The sequence below is a fragment of the Triticum dicoccoides genome, chromosome 5B (genome assembly GCF_002162155.2).
Source record: "Triticum dicoccoides isolate Atlit2015 ecotype Zavitan chromosome 5B, WEW_v2.0, whole genome shotgun sequence".
Classification (NCBI taxonomy): Eukaryota; Viridiplantae; Streptophyta; class Magnoliopsida; order Poales; family Poaceae; genus Triticum; species Triticum dicoccoides.
In genome coordinates this window covers 602802947-602824315 of record NC_041389.1, presented here as the reverse complement: position 1 = coordinate 602824315, position 21369 = coordinate 602802947, and the positions used below count along the sequence as shown (strand labels likewise).

The 21369-nt window shown below is 46.6% G+C and overlaps 1 long non-coding RNA gene across 2 annotated transcripts; it reads left to right on the top strand.

Annotated features, from left to right (window-relative positions):
* On the top strand, positions 1-2348 carry LOC119306287. Of its 2 annotated transcripts, XR_005148909.1 has the most exons (5): positions 1-163; positions 317-470; positions 1174-1212; positions 1388-1479; positions 2014-2348. It is a non-coding gene; the product is annotated as an uncharacterized LOC119306287 (long non-coding RNA). The 2 variants fall into 2 exon arrangements; XR_005148908.1 differs by lacking the exon at positions 1-163 and having other exon boundaries at positions 173-470.
* Positions 2349-21369: the final 19021 nt, after the last annotated feature.

Sequence of the window (21369 nt, the reverse complement as noted above, 5' to 3'; positions counted from 1 at the left end):
TTTCAGGTTTTGTCCAGGGCTAACATACATTCTTTTAGGCTAATTACTAAATCAATCTAACGATGGTTCATGTGGCAGCAGAGGTGTAGCAACAGCAGTTTGAAGCAGATTAGGCGCCCGCGGGCGTCAATGACGGCGAGGCTGTTGAGTGAAGGAAATGGCGGTGTGGCGATTTGTGTCCTATTCTCCATCTTTTAAGCTCATAACAGAAGAAAGAACGATAGAATCGACTTTATCTCTATTGTTTTTTAAGAATAAAAACCTTTCTTGTACGCATGTATTGATGAGTACTCCTCTTGACTCGATTGTGTTGTAGGGAATGAAACCATCTAGTTGGGGTGGTCTGCAGCTCTGGTCGCCTCCAGCAGCACCACATAATAAAAGTTCCAAATAGTAGTGTTGCATTGCTGCCTCCAGCCAACCACAACATAATCATTGGATGTGTTTCTTATGTAGAAGATTTGAGTGATGTACATGTTTATTTCAGAAAATATTTCTTAATGAAAGTTTATTATAAGACAGATATTCCTCTACATTAGCTTTAGTTTTTTTTTGCTAACTAGAAAGTGTGGTTTCCTTTCTTTACACGAACTCACTAAAGCATGGGATCCATTTGGGGTTCCTAGATTGCTAATTTTAGGAGCACACAAGATTTAGACTCCTGCTATGTAATTAAAGGAAATCACAATATTGAGCAATATCCTCTGTATATTTACTAACCACGGATCCCTGACTTTCAAATATAAATTATAATTTCAAAAGTTTATTTATAGGAATGATAAATAGTATGTATAAATGCCTTTATGAGAATAAATTTATTTCAGCCACATGGAAGCCAACACAGCATCACATGCAATATTTCTCAATTAGTTAAAAGTATGCTTCCTCTAAAATTTATGTTTTTTTATTTTCTTCTTACATAAAAATGTCCCAGGTATACATGGCAAACTAAAATTGTCTTGCAGGCGCACTGGTTGATGACTAGTCTAACTAGCTCGGTGATAAAGAGTAAGATGTAAAGTTGCCAAGATAGTAACTAGGACACATAGAACAGGACGAATATAGATTCTCTTCTTTTATTAAGTAGGAATGGAACTTGATGAAGCTTTACTTGTGTTGTGCTTTTCTAGAGATGCATGAGACACCTGTAACCTTTTCTCCTTGGCTTTGCAGCTGCACGCACCAACTTGTTGTAGGGGGACACCATGGAAGGTATACACTCTCCCTTTCTCTACTGTACTACCGCTCATTGTGTCCATGACCATTGAGCCATGCTAGGTCCTATGCTGCGTTGATGCAAATTTATAGGATTTGGGGCTGTAGGCTTCAGTAGATATATTTAGCGATAAATAAATATGTCGGTTCGCACAAAACTGTTTGACTGTAGGTGTACAAAATTAGCAATGGATCTCTAGGCTGGTGATGACCAAGTAAATTCGTTTCAGTGGATTTGGGGCTGTACGTTCATTCCAAAGCGTGGTGAGCACCTGTAGGTTTGTCTATTTCCTGTTGGATGTCTGAAACCAACTAGAGCTAAATGTTTTGGTTTACTTTCAGATGACAAACTGTTTTGGTTCAGTTTGCTAAGTAAATGGAGAAGAGAACAGAAGTAGCACTGTCACTCACATTGCCTTTGAATGCAAAACAGCGCTTAGGCTACTATCCATATAATGTTATTGAGCCATGTTGTTCTGCAGGTTATATCGTATATTGTGGTGTCTGGATTAGTCATCAATGATCACTATAACACTCATGCCGGTATATTTTCAGAATCATAACAGGACGTACTTCTTGCAAACTTGACAGTGCTGAAATTAAAATGCATTTTGGGGAGTGTAATACAACACTTGCGAAAACTGAAGATTTGGTAGAGTCGCAAAAACTGCAGTACTATTGGTAATACAAAAACAATATTGCATGGCCTTCAACGTGTCTAATTATCCCGCTTTTATCACTACTTCCATCATGTCAACGCATTATGTGTTAACAGTTCATTTTTTATTTTCTTTGTAGATTGAAAAGATATATGGATGATTATATGGGTGTATAACAAGTATACTGCAATGATGATGATGATCATCATCATCATCATGATGATGCTGATGATATTCTGGTTCATGACGATGGATGCTTTCAATTTTAGTTAAGTTGTGGGATGTTCATGTTGGACGATGTTCCTCAGTTAGTTTTAATTAAGTTGTAGGGATGTTGATGGATGATTTTAGTTTAGATTTTGCTGTCGAGAAAATATTAGATTATGCATCACATTTGGATGATGTTCCTCCTGTAATATCCATTGTTGTAATCCAACAGTTTTATCCAATATATGATTTCTTCTTTTGTGAGTATATTACCTTTTTCCCCACTTGATACACATAATTATCATCATTATGTGAAGCATTCAATTGCTGGCATTAATACAATATTATTCATATTATATATGCACCAATACATGAGGCCTTGCAAATTCTCCGTTGCCTAGCAATCAGATTTGGATTCCTGTACATTAAGCACAAATGTATAAAAGTGTTGTAAAACTCGGTTTTATGTGTTGTACTCTTGCAACGGTCCCATTTACCAACGGTAGTATAAGCGTTGCATTATGCGCTAGCAACGCCGGATAAGGCTACGCATCCTAATCCGTTGGTAAAGAGCCTAGCAATGCATATATGGACTTCTAGATACGGAAAGAAGCATTGCTATAGGTGGGGTCATGTTGTAGTGAAACCAAGTTTGTTCGAAAGCTAACTACACGGGCTAACACAATCTTGATAGAAATAACAATAAGAAGCAAAAGAGAAAAGGCCCATAAGAAAATGGTGAGAACCCTTCCTCGAATAAGACTGTTAAAACCTCCAACACCAAAAATGCAATAGAGGTGAGGGAGTCCCGGACTAGGGGGTGTCCGGATAGCCGAACTACCATCATTGGCCGGACTCCAAGGCTATGAAGATACAAGATTGAAGACTCCATCCCGTGTCCGGATGGGACTTTCCTTGGCGTGGAAGGCAAGCTTGGCGATACGGATATGTAGATCTCCTACCATTGTAACCGACTCTGTGTAACCCTAGCCCTCTCAGGTGTCTATATAAACCGGATGGCCTTAGTCCATAGGACGAACAACAATCATACCATAGGCTAGCTTCTAGGGTTTAGCCTCCTTGATCTCGTGGTAGATCTACTCTTGTAACCCACATCATCAATATTAATCAAGCAGGACGTAGGGTTTTACCTCCATCAAGAGGGCCCGAACCTGGGTAAAAACATCGTGTCCCTCGTCTCCTGTTACCATCCGCCTAGACGCACAGTTCGGGACCCCCTACCCGAGATCCGCCGGTTTTGACACCGACATTGGTGCTTTCATTGAGAGTTCCTCTGTGCCGTCGCGATCAGGAAGGATGCCTTCTCCCGTCTTTAAAGACGGCACCGTCGTCAAGAGAGCTTTGGCCGCCGGCCAAACTGTCCGGCTAGGTGGTTTTCTTATGACCGCCTGTTCGGCCACCGCTCCGACGATGACCTCTTAGGTCATCAAAAGCGATCTTCACGTCAGCCCGGAATTCGCCGAGCAGTTAGATCCGATTGAGCTCTCCTCTATAAACGAGCTCTTGGATCGCATTGCCGCCGTGGGAGTCGCTACAGACTACGATCAGATTGGGCTTAAACCCGATCTGAGAGAGATTAACTCTCCTCAGGCCACCCACCACGTTGTCGTGGTAGAGGAACAATGCGGCAACCCTTCTTCTACGTTGAAAACCAACTACGTCCGGATCCCGATCCCTCCAAGCCGGATTCCCGTGAAGGGACGGACGCTAATCAAATACTGAACTTAGAGTCAGGCATCAGACTAGATTCGTTGGAAAGCATCCAGCAAGTCAAGCATCCAAATCCGGAAACTTCTTGGCCTTTGAGCCTCAGATCGAGCGGGGTTCCGAACTTGATTCCACCCGCCCACCCAAACATAAGCAATCTATATCGAATACGGCAAGTGCCGATGAAACAGTACATCATTACTGGGCCAGATTCCTCCTGGTTATGAACAGGATAAAGGACTGCTGCGAAGAAAGCGCAATTTCAACTTTCTGCAACAATTGCACGGACAAGGGAATCATGAACGCCATAAGTCGTCGCGAAGTTACACGCTTCATCGACCTAGCAGCTATCGTACAAAAATACTGTGCGGTAGAGAGTGCCAGGAACACCGAAACTAGGTTTTGGGACAGTCCGGCCTTGACCACAACCCTAGTCCGAAGTAAAAGGGTGCGCCATACTCAAGCACCTGGGTTAAAAACCAAAAAGCAAAGACCCCCTAAAGGGCATGGAACCGTACTGGAGGGCTGGCTCAACGGACCCTGCAAAATCCACAGTACGGAGGGCGCCACTCCAACACACAGCCTTCGAGCATGTTGGATACTACGGCAGGTGGCCAAAAGTGGCGAAGGCTTTTTAGCCCCGGGCAAACAGCCCAGCAGTACCAGTACGGTATTAACAGTCTTCGAGACTTTCGTATCAAATAACATGCGAAAACGAATAATCCGCGGCCTCGTCGAAGTCTACCAAGTAGCAACAGCAAATCCATGGAGTGACATGGCTATCACCTTCAACGCCAGCGACGAACCTAAATTCCGAACAGCTAGAGCACCAGCCGCATTGGTCCTTAGTCCGATAGTGGACGGCTTTCGCCTTACCAAGGTACTCATGGATGGCGGCAGCGGATTAAACCTCATCTATGAGGAAACCCTTCAAAAAATGGATATTGACTGGAGCCGCACGAGCGAAGCAGCACAACCTTCAGAGGGATAATCCCTAGTCGAGAAGTACGCTGCACAGGAAAAATCACACTAGATGTAGTGTTCGGCTCACCGGACAATTACAGGTCTGAGGAGGTCACGTTCCAAGTGGCCCCATTCGGCAGCGGATATCACGCTTTGTTAGGGCGAGAGGCATTCACAATCTTCCAAGCTATACCCCACTACGGGTACATGAAGCTCAAAATGCCCGGACCCAATGGGATAATCACTCTTGCCAGTGATCCAGATACAGCACTCCGCGCTGAAAATAAGACAGCCGCACTGGCCCTAGAGGCATTGTCCGAAGCCCTAGCGGCAGAGGAACTAACTGTGCTACGCTCCATGGTGGATAGGGACAATGTGATACTCGATAAGAGGTCCAAGTCCACCTCTTTTAAACCAGCAGACGAAATAGTCAACATCCAACGGACCCCACAAAGACGGCCTCCATTGGGGCACAAATAAGTCCTGATGTCGAAGCCGCACTACGAGAATTCCTTCGGGAAAATTGGGACATTTTTGCCTGGCACCCTTCAGACATGCCAGGAATCCCACGCAGGCTGGCAGAGCACAGCCTAAACATCCTAAAAGGATTCAAGCCGGTCAAACAAGCTCTTCGGCGATTTTCCGAACCCAAAAGACATGCAATGGGAGAAGAGCTAGCCAAACTCTTAGAAGCCGGATTCATCAGAGATATAAAACATCCGGACTGGCTAGCCAATCTAGTAATGGTACCAAAAAAGGACAAATCATGGCGCCTCTGTGTTGATTTTAAAGATCTTAACAAGGCCTGTCCAAAGGACCCTTTCCCCTCCCTCGCATCGACCAAATCATCGATGCTACCGCAGGGCACGATTCATTGTGCTTCCTCGACGCATACTCCGGATACCATCAAATCAAGATGGCGGAGAAAGACCAGGCTGCAACGGCATTCATTACTCCATATGGGCCATTCTGCTTCAACACAATGCCCTTCGGACTCAAAAACGCCGGCGCAACATATCAACGCATGATTCAAACATGTCTGGCTACCCAGATAGGCAAAACAGTAGAGGCATACGTAGACGATGTGGTCGTCAAGACCAAACACGTCGAAACTCTAGTAGAAGACTTGAGGGTGACATTCGATAACCTCCGAGCATATGACATTAAGCTCAATCCAGAAAAATGCGTCTTCGGTGTACCAGCCGGAAAGCTCTTGGGCTTCATCGTATCCGGTAGAGGAATTTAAGCAAACCCGGCCAAAATCCGAGCTCTGTCACAATTGGATATTCCAAAAGACCTCAAGCAAATACAAAAACTAATCAGATGCGTAGCGGCCTTAAGTCGCTTCATCTCCCGTTTGGGAGAAAAGGCTCTGCCCCTCTACCGCCTCCTCCGATGCACCGAACATTTTGAATGGACGGATGCTGCCACAGCCGGACTCGAAGAAATAAAGGCCATACTGGCAACAAATTCGGTCCTGGCCGCGCCCAACCTGGGCGAACCTATGTTATTATATATCGCAGCAACACATCAAGTTGTCAGCGCGGTACTCGTCGTCGAGCGAGAGACAGAAGGGCACAGATTCCCTCTTCAAAAACCAGTGTACTACGTATCCACTGTTCTAACTCCATGCAAGTCCCGGTACCCACATTATCAAAAGATAGCATATGCGGTGTTCATGGCATCCCGGAAGCTGCGACACTACTTTCAAGATGTTCCATAACGGTGGCCTCCGACGTACCTCTCAACGATATTATAAACAATCGCGACGCAACGGGCAGGATTGCAAAATGGGCTATTGAGCTCTTACCATTTGACATAACCTATAAACCACGGCGAGCTATAAAATCGCAGGTTCTGGCCGACTTCGTCGCCGAATGGACCGAAGCTGAACTCCATAAAGAGTACGGCGCATACTCCAATTGGATCATGCATTTCGATGGATCCAAAATGTTGGCTGGCTTGGGGGCTGGCGTCGTCCTGACGTCCCCATCTGGAGACACAATCCAATACGTACTTCAAATAATGTACATGGACTCCAATAACGCAGCCGAATACGAGGCCCTTCTACATGGCCTCCGGATGGCAATCTCCATGGGCATTCAACGCCTAGAGGTGCACGGGGATTCAAACCTCGCAATATCCCAAGTAAATGGAGACTTTGATGCCAAAGATCCAAAAACGGCAGCTTACCGCAACGCCGTCCCAAAAATGTCAGCTCGGTTCGAAGGACTCGAATTCCACCATGTAGCCCGGGATAATAACCAGGAAGCAGACGTGTTAGCACGCATCGGCGCGAAACGAGACGCCGTCCCTCCAAACATCTTCCTGGAACGGTTCTTCAAGCCATCTATGTTATGGGAAGAGGAGTTCGGAAATAACAATCCGGAGCCAGCTGCATCACCGAACTCAGACCATTCTGACACAATCGGCGGCTCAGCCAACGAAATAACACCTTCAGCTCACGAAATAATGGCAGTAATTGCCCCGTGGACAGAACCATTCCTAGCCTACTTAATTCGGCAGGAACTTCCCGAAGACCAAAATGAGGCCCGCTGCATAGTTCGGCGATCTAAAGCCTACAAGGTCCATGAGGGAGAACTTTATAAGAAAAGCACAACCGGAGTCCTTCAAAGGTGTATCTCCAAAGAGGAGGGGCGGAATCTCCTGGCTGAAATTCACGCCGGACTCGGCGGGCACCACGCCGCAGCCCGGGCACTCGTAGGCAAGGCCTTCCATACAGGATTTTATTGGCCGACAGCCCGGGCAGATGCTCAGGACTTAGTCCAACGATGCATCGGTTGCCAGCTCTTTGCTAATCAGAGCCAGATGCCACCCACCGCCCTCAAAACTATACCCATTACCTGGCCGTTCGCGGTCTGGGGGCTTGACATGGTCGGACCCCTTAAAGGGGGAACCCACAAGCACAAATACTTATTGGTCATGGTGGACAAATTCACCAAATGGATTGAGGCCAAGCCGGTTAAAACGGCAGAATCCGGACCGGTGATAGACTTCCTATCCGGGGTAGTACACCATTTTGGCGTTCCCCACAGCATCATCACTGATAACGGCACGAACTTCACTGCCGACGAGGTTAAACTCTGGTGCAAAAACATGGGCATCAAGCTCGATTACGCTTCAGTCTATCACCCCCAAACTAACGATCAAGTCGAGCGAGCAAATGGTCTAATCATGAGCGGCATCAAACCCAGACTAGTGCGGTCCCTCAAGGAATCTAACACGCACTGGGTAGAGGAGCTCGACTCCATACTCTGGGGGTTGCGGACCACGCCAAATCGAACTACTAGATTCACACCATTTTTCATGGTGTATGGCGCAGAGGCAGTTCTGCCTTGCGATATAATTCATGACTCACCTTGTGTGCGCATGTACGAAGAAAGAGAAGCCGAGTTGGATCGGCAGGACAGTTTGGACGCCTTAGAGGAGGAGCGAGACGTGGCAAAGGCTCGTTCCGCATTCTATCAGCAGCAGGCTCGAAGATATCAAAGCAGAGAAGTACGGGCCAAAACTTACAATGTCGGCGAACTCGTTCTACGCCTGCCGGACAAGAAAAAGGACAAACTTAAGCCCAAGTGGGAAGGTCCCTTCATCATCGACCAAGTCCTGACCGGCGGGGCATACCGTCTACGTAAAGCATCTGACAACCGACTCGAGCCGAACCCATGGAACGCAGCCCGTTTCTGAAGATTCTACGCCTAAAACACCGGACTCAGATTTCGTCTGACCCCCCCCGTCCACCTTTTTATATTTTTTACTGTCTCTTGTCCCCCTCCTTCCCACTTTTTTTTCAATACCTTTTATAGGCTGATTTGCGCTTTGTTCACACACACTTGATGTGCTCCTAGCACTCATTATACCTGGGGGCTTCTTTACCAGAAGCTTATTAATATGGGCTTCACGCCCAATACATGTGTCATACTTCCGCATGTACCCTTTTATTCACCATTATATGCATCGATATGACTTAAGTTTTGGCCAAGCTAGGTTGCCTGGCTCCTGTGCTTACCCCTACGTTCCTGATTGTTCGGCTAGGAGGTAAAGGGAGCACCTCTGCGATTGTTACTGCCGGGTCAGCCGGATGTGTACCTCAGACTGGGTGAAGCCGAAAGCTAGTGTTCTTAAGAGAATATTCGGTCGGTGACTTGAAAGATGATTACTTACTTACTTATTTATAAGCCCCCAGATGCTTTTTCTGCTATTTTTGCAGTCCGGCATTGCACCTTAGGGCATGCCTCCCAGGGAAAGGAACCCTTAACGGAACTATTCTCCCTGGAAGATGTTTCTTACTAACCATGTAATATAACATAACTAGTTGGGCACTTGTCTGATAAAGCAATTATGACCCCGATGTCTTGTCTCCATGCATGCCCCTGTTCTTTTATAACCGTAGGGGTATTCGGACACACTCCGGACTGTTGGGTCCCGAGGTTGAAGAGAAACGGTCCGCAAAGACAAACGATCTACAATCCGGCTAGAAGGCATCTTACATATCATTTCAAATTACATCGTCAAACTGACTGATTGTACTCCTCCTCAATCCCATCTAACAGGTTGTCTAATTTACAGTCCTGTTGGGAATATTTCGCGGCCAGTTCTACTTGGCCATACATCAAGCTCACAGGGATCTCCTTCCCATCAGGCCCCGCAGGTCCGACCTCGGCCATGTGGTTTGGATCAGCCTTCGGGTAGCGCGTCTTCACCATGGCCCAGGCCTCCCTGGCGCCCTGACGGCAGGCCGATATCTTCCACAAACGGAGGCGTCGTCGTGCTCCCTGGAGCTTCTCAGCAAGCTCACCAAGGCCCTCGGGTAGGGAGACGGATGGCCACAAAGCCTGAACGACGCCACTCACCGCCTGCCGAACACGTTCGAACAATTGAACCAGCTCGGGAAGTTGGTCACCTGTTGACCCAGGCATTTCCTCTGCAAGGCGACCTGTGAGCACACCTAAAGACATATTTCTGTCAAACGACTTCCTCGCTGAATTCTTCTTTTCAAAGGAATTTGCTCAAGCACTTACTATAAATGCCGCGACGAAGTCGCTGATTCTCCTTCAAGGAGCCAGACAGCTGGGCCCAAACACCTTTCAGCTCTTCGCCTAGCTGGGTGTGGGCATCTTGGAGCTTGTTTCTCTCCTGCTGCACCTTCATAAGCACCCTCTCGCCAGCCTTTAGCTGTCGTAGTAGCTGTTGCTTGTCCGGATCTAGTCCAGCGCCCTCTGCGGTATTATTGTCAGATTCACGCTGCACTTTGTTAGTTAGTTATCTTTTCAAAGTAAGTCTTACCAGTGGGGGTCTCTGCTCCCCCTGTGGCGGCCAGTGCGGCCTCAAGTTGGGCCTTGCACTCTTGGAGCTCCTGGGACAGATGGGTATTCTTCTCCGTAAGATCCTGCATACAAATTGATCCTTAAATTAGTTATTTTAACCATTTTAAGTCTCGGGGGCTACTAGCATATATAACTATTAAAATTACTTACGCGTATGTCTTTCACATACTGCTCCATGGCTCTGGTTAACCCATCTTGAGCAGCACGGAGATGCGCGTTTCCCGTCTCAAAGGCATTTAATGCCTCCAGGGAGAAACACGTGTCACGAAGAACTGTCCACCTCAGACCAGGTGGCGGACAGCCTGTCGGCATTCTCCGTTGGAGGAGCGTCCGAGTCATGCCTTGTATTCGCCTCCCCTTCCGGGCCATGCGTTGGAGCATGGCTGGCGGAGGCTTGATTGGCAACCTCTCCAGACACTGTCCGGCGAGCGCTCTTTCTGGAAAAGTTATGAGCATTAATATACCTCCTGGGAATCCTTCCCTTAAAAAATAGCGGTGCTCCGTACCGTTGCGGCGACATTTCAGTTCGCGTCGCACTCCTCTTCCGCCTGCTGGGCCGGACTGACCCTTGTTGGCCGGTCGCCGCGGGCTCGACTTCCTGCCGTAAAGGCGCTTCCTGTCGAACACCATTGATGCATGGTGGTCAGTACTAAGCATTAAAGAAGTAACAGCGCCAGGACTTCGGTCGTACTCACCGGGGAAGCCGGACACAAACCGGGGTAGTCAGCCATAATGGCGACTAAAGCATTATCTATGCTGAGCTGGTGGTACACCCTGTCGATTAGTTCCACCGCTAAGTTCGGACCCTCTTCGGAGGCCAGATCAAGGGACCTTTTTGGGTCTTCGGGTTGTGCGGCTGGCCTTTTTATGCCCTCCACGTCCCGACGCGGTTCCTGTGTCAAAATCATACAATAAGATAATTGCCTTTAAAGGCACGGTTCAGATATGCATGCGACCGCTTACCCAGCTCCGAGGGTTGTTCATGGAAAATCCGTTCAGAGGATTCGTGCGGAGGAAATCCTCCTTCTCCCCCTTGTACAAGCCAGACAGGATCTTCACCAGATCGTCGGCCGAGCCAGGCCCCTTGCGGCCGTGACGGGTGGCGTCGTCGTCTCTGTTGAAGTCCCACATGGGGTGGCCCCTATATTGGAGCGGCTGCACCCCACGCATAATGCATGTGGCCATGACTCCGATCATGGTTAATCCGGAATGGGCTAGCAGCCGTATCCGGCCCATCAAGTAATGGACGCTACTATCATCTTCTCGTCGAGGGCTCCGTGGGCGCCAACTTAGGCGTTTCTTCAGGGGAGCGTTGCTGAACTCCGGAAGGCCGATCTGGACTGGATCCGGCAGCGGAGCGTCCTCCATATAAAACCACTCCGAAGGCCAATCTTCGGACGTCTTCTTCGGGGTCCCGGACAGGTATCCGGTCCCGGCGATGCGCCATATTTCGGCTCCGCCCACTTGATATATCGACCCCTCGTGAGAGCGGGGTACGAGGCAAAAAAGCCTCTTCCACAGCGCAAAATGGGGCTCAATGCCCAAGAACAGCTCACACAGAGCTACGAAGCCCGCGATGTGCAAAATGGAGGCAGGTGTAAGGTGATGAAGCTGGAGTCCGTAGAACTCCAGGAGCCCCCGGAGAAACGGATGTATAGGAAATCTGAGTCCCCTTATTAAATAGGGGACGAAGCACACCCGCCCTCCTTTGGAGGGATTGGGCGCGCTCTCCGCCTGCTTCCCACCTTTGTAGGTGGCCAGTCCAGCTCGAACCGGAACCATGAAGGTCGGGGGAAGATATCCCTCTGCTTGGAGCGTCACTAACTCGATGTGCGGGACTGAGCATCTCCTCCAATCTCCTGGCTTAGGGCTGGGAGCGCGAGAAGAGGAGCCGCGTCGACTGTCCATGTTGGAATGGGTTTGGTGTCAGATGCGCCTCGATGAGTGCTTGCGGAAGGAGGATGATGTGATTTGGATCTGGATCCTCGCCTTTCTTATAGGCAGCTTATTTGCGCGGCTAGGGGGTAAAACATAAAAATACCCTGGCTTTTTGCATTCGTGCGACGCGTGGAAGAAGACCATTATTGGACGCGGAAGCCAAGGAGCGCAGCATTTATGAAGCAACCGGACACTATCCGGCAAACACATGGAGCATGAAGGAGAACCCTCCTTGCAAACACCGAAGACAACATACGCGCCGGATTCGTCGTTATTGAAGCCTGGTTCGGGGGCTACTGAGGGAGTCCCGGACTAGGGGGTGTCCGGATAGCCGAACTACCATCATCGGCCGGACTCCAAGACTATGAAGATACAGGATTGAAGACTCCGTTCCGTGTCCGGATGGGACTTTCCTTGGCGTGGAAGGCAAGCTTGGCGATACGGATATGTAGATCTCCTACCATTGTAACCGACTCTGTGTAACCCTAGCCCTCTCCGGTGTCTATATAAACCGGATGGCCTTAGTCCATAGGACGAATAACAATCATACCATAGGCTAGCTTCTAGGGTTTAGCCTCCTTGATCTCGTGGTAGATCTACTCTTGTAACCCACATCATCAATAGTAATCAAGCAGGACGTAGGGTTTTACCTCCATCAAGAGGGCTTGAACCTGGGTAAAAACATTGTGTCCCTCGTCTCCTGTTACCATCCGCCTAGACGCACAGTTCGGGACCCCCTACCCGAGATCCGCCGGTTTTGACACCGACAATAGGAAATATATGAAATCCGTTTTCAATGTACTAGAGCTTGTCACAAAGATAAACACAAGCTATAAAACCTCAAAAAGATAAATTACAAATATGAATCAAGAAAGATGAGGAAGGATGCAATGGTGTGAGCTCTCGACGAACGATATGATGAAGGTACTCACTTGAGAGCCCCCCTTGATAGTACGGCTATCGATCCTATAACCCGGTCTCCAAACTATCATCATGAGACCGGTAAAATAGAAAACCTATCAAGGGAAAAAATTTGCCTTGCATGAAGTCCACTTGAGCTAGATGATGACGATCTTGACTCCCTCAAGTTGGGCCACCTTTCTTGATTGCCTTCGCTCGGTGAAGACTAGTTGATTGCTCCCCCATACTCCACTATGGGTGAGCCACTCTTTGGCATATCTTCACAAGTCCATTAACACCAAATGGACAGCAAGCTTCAAGGATGATCTCTTCGTGATGCTCCACTTGAACTTGCAAACCGCAAACTTGATGAAGATCACCACTTGATGTCATCCTCCATGGGTTGTATGATATCTTCCTCTTGATGCAAACCCATGGAAACAAACCTAACCCCACAAAGAACTCACATGTAGATGTTAGTACACAAAGTGTAATGGACAATGCTTACCATACCATGGGATCACTTGATCCCTCTCAATACATCTTCTACGCTTTGTGAGTTGATCAACTTGATTCACTCTTGACTTAGTCTTGATCAACCTTGAACCTTTCCAACTCTCTTCATTTGGATGATGCCTTGAAGGTAAGCATGAATGATCACACAATCTTCTTCTTCAAGACATGCGTGAAATAAGCTAAACTCTCACATGACCAATCTTTGGATAATTCCTTAATAGCACCTTGGTCAACACGTAAACTCCTTGAAACCAACACATGGACTTCAAGAAATGCCTATGGACAAATCCTTCAAATATAACTCAATGCAACCATTAGTCCATAAAGAATGTCATCAATTACCAAAACCACACATGGGACACCGCATGTCTTTTCAATCTCCCCCATTTTGGTAATTGATGACAATCACTTTCAAAAGAGTTTATATAAGGAATTATGCATCACCATGCAGTGCAACAACCATTAATACATGCGTATGAGATGAAAATGCTTAGGTATAGAACCAAATCAAGAATAAATAACTCTCTAAACTTCTCCATAAAACTCTCTGAAACTTCTCCCCCATTGGCATCGATTGCCAAAATGGGCGAAAATCTTAGAAAGCCAATATAAATTGTGGTCCTCCATAAATTGTGTATTGCTCAAAATATGAGTGGAATACAATACATATATCCAATGATGAATAGTTGGAGGAAGACAAACTATATTCAGGATCCAAAGATTGCAAAGGGATGTTATGGCACAAAGGCATACCAAGAATGAAATTGGCAATCAAAAGATACCAACTGAAACAATCCGACAATGGACCCTACAAGCCACAAGGATACAAGATATTATGATATGAGCGAAGGAGTGTTCTAAAGAACATAGAGAAGCTCCCCATGATTTGTGCAATATTTAGTTCTTTATTTGGATACAACATGCACAATGTAGGATCATCACGCCCCAAAATGAATAGAAACACAAAAAAAGTGCAAGTGAGCATATAGGAAACTAGGCCTAGCACTTGCAACAAACACATGGTTGAGCAACATGTAAAAGAGGCAACTTAGGAATAGGCTCAACCACAACCGATGCGTGTGAGTCAAGGCAATGCACTTGAGAAGACTAATGTATGGATGAGCATTAAGCATCAATATAGTCTTGAATGAATGAGATACACGGTGCAAGGCATGTCATTCCCACACGCAACTAGAAAATGGGTTCACAAGCTCACTAATAAGCATATAAAGAACCTATGCCTGTGACAACCCGTGGTGAAGATATAAAAGGAAGCTTCGTTAAGAGGAGGGATACCAATTGAATTGGCAAAAGCCTCATCATGACAAGCAAGAGGAAAACAATCTTCACCACAAAAGAGTGCAACAAGATGCAAAGATATAAGATGTGCACTCAAAGACACATACCTTCACAGAGCTACCAAGGAACTATCCTGAGAAAGAAACGGTGGACGTGAAAGGAAAGGATATCTACTAGATATGTGATGTCTACTACACAACCTTCTTCTTGTAGACGTTGTTGGGCCTGCAAGTGCACAGGTTTGTAGGACAGTAGCAAATTTCCCTCAAGTGGATGACCTAAGGTTTTTCAATCCGTGGGAGGCGAAGGATGAAGATGGTCTCTCTCAAAAAACCCTGCAACCAAATAACAAAGAGTCTCTTGTGTCCCCAACACACCCAATACAATGGTAAATTGTATAGGTGCACTAGTCGGCGAAGAGATGGTGATACAAGTGCAATATGGATGGTATATAAAGGTATTTGTAATCTGAAATTATAAAAAAAAAAGCAAGGTAACTAATGATAAAAGTGAGCGTAAATGGTATTGCAATGGTAGGAAACAAGGCCTAAGGTTCCTACTTTCACTAGTGCAAGTTCTCTCAACAATAATAACATAGATAGATCATATAACAATCCTTCAACATGCAACAAAGAGTCACTCCAAAGCCACTAATAGCGGAGAACAAACGAAGAGATTATGGTAGGGTACGAAACCACCTCAAAGTTATTCTTTCGGATCAATCTATTCAAGAGTTCGTACTAGAATAACACCTTAAGACACAAATCAACCAAAACCCTAATGTCACCTAGATAATCCATTGTCACCTCAAGTATCCGTGGGCATGATTATACGATATGCATCACACAATCTAAGATTCATCTATTCAACCAACACAAAGTACTTCAAAGAGTGCCCCAAAGTTTCTACCGGATAGTCAAGACGAAAACGTGTGCCAACCCCTATGCATAGGTTCATGGGCGGAACCCGCAAGTTGGTCACCAAAACATACATCAAGTGGCACATGATATCCCATTGTCACCACAGATAAGCATGGCAAGACATACATCAAGTGTTCTCAAATCATTAAAGACTCAATCCGATAAGATAACTTCAAAGGGAAAACTCAATCCATTACAAGAGAGTAGAGGGGGAGAAACATCATAAGATCCAACTATAATAACAAAGCTCGGGATACATCAAGATCGTGCCATAGAGGGAACACGAGATAGAATACGAGAGAGAGAGATCAAACACATAGCTACTGGTACATACCCTCAGCCCCGAGGGTGAACTACTCCCTCCTCGTCATGGATACACTAGTAGAAAAACACCTAATAGTCCCGGTTCGTGAGGGCCTTTAGTCCCGGTTCATGAACCGGGACTAATGGGCCGTTACTAATACCTCCACCCATTAGTCCCGGTTCAAACTAGAACCGGGACCAATGTGCCTCCACGTGGCCCTGTGCGCCGAGCCCAGCCAGGGGGCCTTTGGTCCCGGTTGGTGGCTCCAAGGGACCAAAAGGCATCCACGCGTCAGCATTCTAGTGGCTGGGGTTTTTGTTTTTTTTAAAGGAGGGGAGGTTGGGGGTTTTGGGGGGTTAATTAAGGTGTTTCATATATTGTGTTAGCTAGCTAATTAATAGAGAGAAGTGTCCTCTCTTATGTCCGTGCTTGGTCGACGCTACGTACTATATATACATAAGTGATCGAGAGAACCATTCAGTACAGAAGTTCGTCATGCATACCGAGAGAAGTGATCGATCGACCTCTCCTTCTCCGAGAGATTGGTCGAACAACAAGTTCTCGTATCATGTATCCGACGCTACTGGCTACATACATGTACAATATGTATAAGATCTCTTAATTACAAACCCCTAGCATTTGAAATCAATTTCCACATGGTATTCTCCGGCTTTATTGATGACGTGGTCAAGAAAGAATCCTGCCAATTCCTCTTGAATTGCTTTCATGCGATCTGGTTCTAGGAGTTCATTCCGCATCTGCCACGTCTAATTTGAAGAAGGGGGTTAATTAATACATATATATGAATGAAACTCAACAGAAATGATGGTGTAATAAAATGAAATTGTGAATATTATTGCTTACGCACTTCATATTGTCTTTGAGAGTAGCCCCGCTTGTTTTTCAAAGTCGCAGTGTGGATGAACTCGCACACGTAGTATCCACATAAATCATTCCCTTCCTCCTGCCACAAGCACTTTACGAGAAATAGAGGTCAATCAAACTGATAATGAAGCATTATAAATGGCATTGATGAAAGTATAGCTATAGAATCAACGGGAGATGCGCACAACTAGCTAGCCAGTAGTAGTTACTTTCGGGTATTTATATGTCAGCTCCTTCGGCAGTCCCGGAGCTTCTGCGGTGAACTGTTTCCAAACCCTGCAAGACAAAGAAAATAATAATTATTACTTGAGATATCAGGGAATGAACAAAAAGTTGCCGATATGGTGCGATAATGATCGATTGAACTTACTTGCTGAGCATTTCAGTGATGTCCGCATAGGATTCGGGATCTTTCCGTCTCGAGTCTAAGACGGTTACTAGTCCACGCTCAAGCTTAATCTCCAGAAGAATATAGTGGTACCTGCGCACGCATGCATAACTCATCAATTACATTACTATAAGCTCGCTTGAGTAATAAGGGAAACCGAATATGCACACGACGGTAACACTCACGGGCCATTGTAAGGAAAGAGTATGGTATCTTTGTTTTGATTTTTGATCAACGATTGTAGCAAGTTGTCCTCGGCCTCTTTGACGTTCTTTTCAACCAGAAATACATCTATGATACTTGTGTTAATGAACCCAATATCATAAATTTCTTGTTTTTTGCACTCGACGATCTTCAATCTGCATAATATATTGAGGATAATTAATTATAAATACATGCAATGAAAGAGCCGAGCTATATATAGAGACTTAATGACAGAAATAGTACTTACAGGCAGTAGCAAAAGACCATTAATTTATCGAGGGCCTTTTGATTGAAGAACTCGAAGAACTCCTCAAATGGAACAGTCAACAGATCATTTGCAACGAGAACGTGCTCCTCTTTAATATGCAGATACAAAGCATTCTTACCCTCAGACTCTCTGCAGGTTTCCATGTACCAATTATGGAATCTTTGCATCATTGTTGTCAGAGATTTTTCATCTTTGACGAGAGGCTTCCCGTACTCGTATCTGTGTTCGTCCACCTCCAAGAAACCAGGAAGTGCATCGTCAGGCAGGTAATCGTCAAGATTGCCATAACCGGCCACCATCCCCGGAGCATTAGACACATTGAGCGGGGGGCACGATTGCTGTGCTTGTTCGCCGAGCTGGGCAATTTTTTTCCCCTTTGCTCGTTCTTTTGACCTTTTAGCACTGACAGTAGTTCCCGACCGCTGGGCTTGGAGATATGTCTGTTCAGTAATGCGCTCATAGTTGGTTCTCGGCAGAGACTTTGGTGGTTTCCTCAGGGCATTGATAGTGCACTTTGCTTTCACCGGATCTACCTTCTCCTCCGGAGGTGGATGTCTCTTTGCTTTCACCCCTTCAAAGAACTCCTTCACGTGGGTCCGCACAATCGTATCGTTTTCCTCCTCGGACCTCTCATACGGTAACTTCTCTAGAGGCTTGAGAGATGATGGACCGTATTTGTATTGCCTCCCACCTCTGGTTCTGCTGCTAGACGCCGGAGCAGACGGAGCGGCTGCGGCGTCTGTCTTCTTCCGTGCTTGCTTACGAGGCGGAGGAGAAGGAGTACGACGCGCCGGAGCAGCCGAGGTGGCGGTGGGTCTCTTCTGCCCTTGCTAGCGAGGCGGAGAAGGAGGATGCTGCTGGCTGCTCGGGAGCGCCGGCGCAGGCGGAGAAGGAGGCGGAGTGCCGCCATGCGCCGGAGAAGGAGGCGGAGTGCCGCCACGTGTGCCCTGATCGTCACTCGCCGGAGGAGGAGGCGGTGGAGGAGGCGGAGTTCCCTGACTCGCCGGAGCAGGAGGAGGAGGCGGAGGCGTCCAGTTCAAAAGGTTGATGAGCTCCTTCTTCCATAGGCATGGAGTCTTCAGAGCAGAACCCAGCCTAGTCTCCCCTTCACCGGTAGGGTGGTCAAGCACGAGGTCCTCAAATCCCTCAGTTATTTCATCCACCATCACCTTAGCATATCCTTTTGGAATCGGCTGGCAGTGATAAGTTGTGCCGGGTCCACCAGGATAAACTTGGCCAACAGCCGCCTTGACCTTCAAAGTCATCCATCGCGCCATCATGTGGCAATTTTGGGACTCCGTGATACCATCCACGGGATAGCTGGCAGGAGCCATCAAGACATGCTCCGGCTGAAGCAACTCGGTGGAAGCCACGCTGCTTCTCCGCTGAGATGGCGGGGTAGCTTCGGGGGAAGCTTCGGCAGGTCGTTTGCTGCGATCTGCTGTTTCTCGTTCCTCTTCTCGATCCTCTAGCCCCATTACCCTTTCATGCAGCGCCTGCAGTTGGTCCTGCTCCAGTTTCTTCCTCCTCTCGTGGGTTTTGTAACCCCCTGCGTCCGGAAAACCAACCTTCCACGGAATGGAGCCTGGCGTGCCTCGTGTCCGTCCAGGGTGCTCAGGATTCCCAAGGGCCATTGTGAGCTCGTCCTTCTCCCTGTTTGGAAGGAACGTCCCTCGCTGCGCTGCATCGACATAGTGTCGAAGGTTCTTGACTGGTATTTCTAGTTGCTCGTCCGTCCACTGCCAAAACCCTGTTACAGGGTCCAAGGTTCTGCCAGACCCGAAGAACCAAGTCTGGCAACGGTCTGGCCATCTCATTGTCTCTGGTTCGATCCCTTTTTCAAGCAGATCATTCTCAGCCTTGGACCACTTAGGCCGGGCTTGCAGGTAGCCACCTGAACCCGTGTGATGGTGAAGCGTCTTCTTCGCAGCATTTTTCTTGTTTGTCTCCGACATCTTCTTACTCTTTTCCGATGTCTTGTGGGCCACAAATGCTGGCCAGTGATCTTTGATCTTCTCATATTTGCCGATGAATTCTGGTGTCTTTTTATTTTTGACAAACTGGTTCAGCTCTTTCCTCCACCTCCTCATTAGGATTGCCATCTTCTTAAGAGCACAAGACTTGATTAATTCCTCTTTAACTGGCTTCTCCGGATCCTCCTCTGGCGGTAGGGTGAAATTTGCCTTCAGCTCAGTCCAAAGATATTCTTTCTGCATATCATTGACATAAGACACCTCAGGGTCTTCCTCCTTAGGCTTATACCATTGCTGGATGCTGATCGGGATCTTCTCCCTAACAAGAACCCCGCACTGAGAATAAAATGCCTTCCTTGTCCGGATGGGTTCAATCAGTTCGCCGTCGGGCACGATTTCTATGATCTCAAACTTTTCATCCGAGCTCAACTTTTTCTTCGGGCCTCGTCTCCTTACCGAAGTTGTGCTCGATCCGGAGGGCTAGAAATTATAAGGAAGAAAGACGAGAGTAATTAATATGTGTACATATACCAAAACAATGGAAGCATCAATTAACTAGTCAGCACGGGCTTAACTAATATATATATATACCTGGCCGGGCTCGGTTCGGTCACCGGAGCAGTCAGCACGGTCTCCTTCTTGTTCCTCCATTGTGTCACCGGAGCCATCATGAACATAGTCCTGTTCTTGTACCGGCATTAATGGGACGAAGCCATCATGAACATAGCCCTCTTCTTCACCCCGTTCTTCCAGCTGACCAACAACGGTGTCGAGGAGAAATGATGCAACTTCATCCCTTCCATTTGCGATTATGTCCCTCAATATCGCTTCTGTTTCTTCGTCTCGGCAGTGCTCCATAGTTTCTGCAAATATTTAAAACATGTTTATATATGGTACAGATGGAACTAGTGGCAAACGTAGAACTAGCCAGCTAATCACAATAAGGAATCATGTTAGTGGTCTCGACGCTGCTTCTCTAGGGTTTGGGGTCACCTCGACACAACAACGCTTCTAGAGAGTTAATTTTTCGGGTAGGGGCACGGCGGGAGGGGGTAGGAGACCAACATCATTTTCTCTCTAGGGTTTGGGTGTCGTCGAGAGTTTTGGTCGAGCGAGAGGGCCGAGGGGGGGTATTTATATCGACCGCCCCTCATGTCGAAGTTATCTCGAGGGGGTTATATAGACAACGACGCGACAACAACGAGAAAGGAAAATAATTAAGGAAAAGGAAGAAAAGAGGAAGAAGGAAGAAGGAAGAAGAAGAAGAAAAAAAAAGAGGAGAAGAAGAAAGGAATAGAGGAGAAGAAGAAAAAATAGAAATTTTTCTATTTTTTCTTCTTCTCCTCTATTCCTTTCTTCTTCTCCTCTTCTTTTTCTTCTTTTTTCCTCTTCTTATTTATTTCTCCTCTTCTTCCTCTCCTCTTCTTCATCTTCTTATTTTCCTTTTTCCTCTCATTCTTTTTCTTCTTCTTTCTTCCTTCTTCCTTCTTCCTATTTTCTTCCTTTTCCTTATTTTACTTTAAATTTCTCCTCTACACTAACCTAAAATGCACTAACCTAAAATCGATATCTACTAACAACTTAAAAAAATAATACATATATGAAAAAATGCATATATGAAAAAAAACATCATCATATCATCAACAGAAAAAAT